Below are 5267 nucleotides of genomic sequence, written 5' to 3'. Positions count from 1 at the left end.
GCTCTTGTGTCCCTTCTCCCGCGCGGGGTCAAGCCACAGCCACGCCCCTCGGCTCCGCCACGCCGTCTCCGCCCTCCCTCACCGCGCGCTGCTCCGCCGCCCAGCTGTCGCGGGCTCCTCTTCCTGCTCCTCCTGGCCTAGCGTCCCTTCGTGAAGGACCAGCTCATCCACCGACCCGGGTTGTTCCCGGAGGCCTGAGGTCTGGCCCCACTTAACTGGTGGAAAGGGTTTACACGTAGGCTTTGAAATTATTTAAAAACCAGGTTATATTAGGGAGTCTGGAAGCCCCCAGGCCCCCAAATCTTTCCAGTTCACCTTCCTGAGAGCTGGAGTTCAACAAGCTGCGTTATTATTTATTCATTTTTATTTCCAGTGTAGTTAGCATAGTGTTACGTTAATTTTAGGTGTATAATATGATTCAGCAGTTCCATGTGTTGCTGAGTGCTCATCAAGTTAGGCATACTCTTTTTTTTTTTTTTTTAATTTCTTAAAGTTTATTTACTTTGAGAGAGAGCACGCTGCGCGCTCAAGTGGGGGGTGGGGGGGCGGAGAGAGAGAGAAAGAGAGGGAGAGAGAATCCCAAGCAGGCTCTGCACAGCGCAGAGCCAGACCCCACAAACCCTGAGATCATGATCTGAGCCAAAGTCAGAGGCTTAAGGCACTGAACCACCCAGGTACCCCTGGGTAAGCATACTCTTAATCCCCTTCACATGTTTCACCTATCCCCGCCCCCAACCCACATCAAACATCATTTTTAAATCTCCAGTGCCAGGCACAGAGAAGAAGCTCCACCAATGTTCTGTTTTCTCCCTTCTTTGAATATAACTTACTCGAATTAATAGTTGCTGATTGATAATTTACAGCAAATCTTCCTTTGATTTTTTGATATGATTTAATTGAACTGATTGTTAGTGTAGTTTGTTGCCTTTTGAGAAAAATTAAATCTGATCACAGCTTTTTTTTTTTTTTTTAAGCCAAACAGACAGTGTAAATGATACAATCTGAAAGGCAGGACTAATTTCATGGGTGTGCAAACCGTGCAGAACAGGGTCCCTATCTCAGAAGGACCCTTCACTTGGTACAATTCTCTGCTTGGTGTGATTATTTTCTGTGCCACATGGTTAAAATGATTTTAAAGAGGGGTTCCCATATTTTCATATGGCACTGAACCCTGCAAATTATTGTGGTTAATCCTGCTGAAAGGACTGTGGGTGACATGACCTCTGGGAGCTGACATGGATGCCAGAGTCTGTCCTGTGGCCCAAGCCCATTTTGTCATAACGACCTGTGGACTAAACCTGTGCACCTGCAGATCAATTGAGACTCAGTCTGAAAATAATGTTTAATCAAAATAAAGCTTTTATTCTGGGAAAGTGAAGTTGAAATGAAGTGAAATTTCTTTTTACTTTCTATTGTTTTTATTTATTTACTTATTTTGAGAGAGAGAGAGAGGGAGAGAAACTGTGAGTGAGGGAAGGGCAGAGAAAAAAAGAGAGAGAGAATTCCAAACAATCAACACAGAGCCCTTAATGGACTGTGAGATCATGACTTGGGCCAAAGTTGGATGCTTAACCAACTGAGCCATCCAGGGGCCCCTCTATTGTTTTTAAATATAAATCACAGAAAAGGGAATTTTCTCTAAACTGAGCTTCACAACAAAACAGAACACCTGGGTTTGCAAGTTATTTCAAAGTGATAGGAAATATTTGAAGAAAGTTAAAGGGTGTTTATTTAATAAATTAATTGCTGTGGGGTGCAAACTAACCTAATGAGCATGAAGTCGTTTATGCAAGGGTTCTGGTGTTAATACAATGTGATAATAACCAGAACTAAAATTTCCTTTACTCCACATAAATAATAAGTGATCCAGTAAATTTCTGTTTCTGCTTTAAAATATTATGTACTCATATACATGCATGGAAGCAAAGTAGGCTGAAATAATAAATTAAGGTTGATATTTCTCATAACAAAACTAGTAATAAAAATGGCTGAATATTAACTACTTAAAGAAGTAGACCCCAAATGATCTGTAAATATGTGGCTGAGAAGATTTAAGGACTCTGTCTGAACTAAAATAAATAGGGTGTAATCTTAGGGAGGCAACAAAGATCATGAAAGAGAGAAAAGCTCAACTCTGCTTAAGGTCTTTGGGAAAGGAGACAGAAAAGGCACCACACATGCATGAAGAATGGTATAATCTGTTGGACGTCAGCACTGTGCTACTTGAGAAGAGTTCTTATGGCTTTTCCACAGACTTGATCAGTGTTTCTCAATGTTGGCACCATTGACATTTAGGACAAGATAATTTTTGGCTGTGGGAAACTATCCTGGGCATTGTGAGATGCTTAGTAGCACCCTGCCCTTTGTCCACCAAATAACAAGAGGACTCCCAGACCTCCCCTTACCTCCAAGCTTGAATTTTACTCTGAGGCTAATATAACCAGATGAACTTTCTTTTGCTTCCTGTGCATCCAAGCTGTGATGACCACAATGTCCCTAGATCTTGCCAAATGTCCACTAGTTGGGTGGGGGGGGAGGGTGGGAAATTTGCCCCCATTTGAGAAACTCTGGCCTAGGTAAACATTTTCCAAAACTCCTTTTATTCTGATTCTGTCCTCATCTAATGACATTTTAGAAAAGAATAGCCCTCATTATTATTTAATAAATCAGAATTTGGGTTAATAATGTATTAGTCTCTGGAGAATCTAATTGGGGTGACTCATTCTCTAAGAGACTGTTCACCTTTGAATGTGATACTCACCTTATAAAATTGAGTTTCTAAATATGTATCGCTGAAGACCAGATTTTGAACCATAAGAACTCAACCCAGTACTGCAAATGTGTAGCCCTATGTCAGTGTTGCATCCCAACATTATGACCTTAATTCTAACTGCAGAGTTCAGTAGAATGAGTACAGATGAACCTTATTGAAGATTATCTAACTCCCACACTCGTATTGACAAATGTCCAAATCTCGCAGACTGTTTTCCATTTTATTTCCCAATGTCGTTTTTTTTTTTAATTTCTTAAATCCTAAAGCTTGTATTTCTTTTCCACCACACATTCATAGTATCTGTAACTCCTTACTTGTCTCAAAAAGATCAAGAGTGACATCATATGGTGAACAGATCCATGGAAAGGTGCTCAACATCACTAATCGTCAGGGAAATGTAAATCAAAACCATTAGATACCACCTCAAACCTGTTAGAATGGCTAGACTCAAAAAGACAAGAAATGACAAGTGTTAGTGAGAAGGTGGAGAAAAGAGAACACTCATGCACTGTTAGTGGGAATGTAAATTGGGGCAGCCACTATGAAAACAGGATGGAGTTTCTTCAAAATATTAAAAATAAAACTACCATATGATCCAGCAATTCCATTTCTGGGTATTTATCCAAAGGAAACATACTAACTTGAAGAGATATCTGCACCTCCTCCCCCAACGTTCGTTTCGATGTTACTTATAATATCTAAGACATGGAAACAATACACACACACACACACACACACACACACACAATAGAATATTAATCAGCCATAAAAAGAAGGAAATCTTGCCATTTGTGACAAAATGGATGAACTTGAGGGTATTATAAGTGAGGTAAGGGGGTGCCTGGGTGGCTCAGTTGGTTAAGCCTCTGAGCGGCTCAGATCTTGCAGTTTGTGGGTTTAAGCCCCGCATCAGGCTCTGTGCTGACTGGTTGGAGTCTGGAGACTGCTTCAGATTCTGTGTCTCCTTCTCTTTCTCTGCCCCTCTGCAACTCCTGCTCTGTCTCTCTCTCTCTCAAAATTAAATAAACATTAAAAAACTTAACAAATAATAAGTGAAGTAAGTCAGAGAAAGGCAAAAACTGGCTCACCTACATGTATGTGATCTCTCTTAAATGTAGAATCCTAAAAATTAATAATAATAATTCCAAGCTCATAGGTATAGAGAACAGATTGGAGGTTGTCAGAGTTAGGCAATTGGGGGTGGGCAAATGGGCAAAAGCTCAAGTGGATTAAAGCTACAAATTTCCTATTACCTAGTTAAGTCCTGGGAGGCAGCTCAAGATGGCGACCCAGGAAGACCCTGAACTTATTTCCTGCCACGGACACAGAGAATCTGCAATTACATATGGAACGATTTCCTCTGAAAAAGACCTGAAAGCAAGCTGAGAAACTCCTTCACTTGGGCAAATGAAAACATCGGAGCAGGTACGAGAGAGGCTGGGATAAAAGCTCACCTTTAACTTCCCTCCCACGGTGACTCACAATTAGAAGGAATCCCACAAACTTGAAGTTTCTCTGTGAGGAATGATGAGTTTGTATCCCACATCAGGCACCCCCAACTTTTAAGACCTGCATCCGAGGAAGGAACCCACAAAACATCTGGCTTTGAAAACAAACAAGGCCCGAGTCCATGAGACCAGAAGGGAACCAAGGAGCGGCCCTTAAAGGGCTCCCGCAGACTCAGCTGCCCTAGGGTCTAGAGCAGAAGCAGCTCTTTGAAAAATAGCCAGAATTTAGGTGAAAGAGATTCAATTGGTAATTTTAAAGGATCCCCGGAGGGGCAGGGGCCTGTTGGGATACTCCTAGCGATAGCACTGGTGGCAGGCGCCATTTTCCTTTTTTTCCCCTAGACCTTTTTTCTTTCCTTGGCGGGCGCCTTCCGGCTCTCCCTCTGCCGCACTCCACAGCCTCAGTATCTCCCAGACGGGAGCTTTCACACAGTCTGGTGCCCCAGGTTTTGCAGTGAGAAACCAGGGGAAGCTCCTTGATGGGCTGGCTGCCCTGCGCTGATAGACTGCAACACAGGCCTGTCTTTCGGAGGAGGAGGCCTACTTTGCTTTTTCTGGAGCTTTGGCCTGGGAAACAGGCTACACTTCTGTTCTTATCTCTTTCTAAAGAGCTCAACGTCCCCAGGCAAATGAGTACCACCTTGACCCTGCCTTTCACTGATTTCAAAGCTTTGTAAAAAATTACATATTGCCAGTTTCATGATTTCAGTTAGATTCATCCAAGTTTTTAATGCATTTTAGTTGTAATATTACATATAATATTATATTAATCATATAAAAATTTATTGGAGAAGTAGAACGCTTAGAAAATATGGAATAGTGGAAAAAGAAAATTAAATCACCAATAATCCGACTGGTTAAGAGAGAATTTGGTTTAATTTCTCTGATAGGTCTTCCGTTCATTCAAGTTTTGAAACCACTTGCATGCATAATTTTTTGTGCCTGACAATTTTTTGGAAGCTGCAGTGAAATATTTTTTACCTTCT

The sequence above is a fragment of the Acinonyx jubatus genome, chromosome A1 (assembly GCF_027475565.1).
Source record: "Acinonyx jubatus isolate Ajub_Pintada_27869175 chromosome A1, VMU_Ajub_asm_v1.0, whole genome shotgun sequence".
Lineage (NCBI taxonomy): Eukaryota > Metazoa > Chordata > Mammalia > Carnivora > Felidae > Acinonyx > Acinonyx jubatus.
This window is presented reverse-complemented; position numbering follows the sequence as displayed.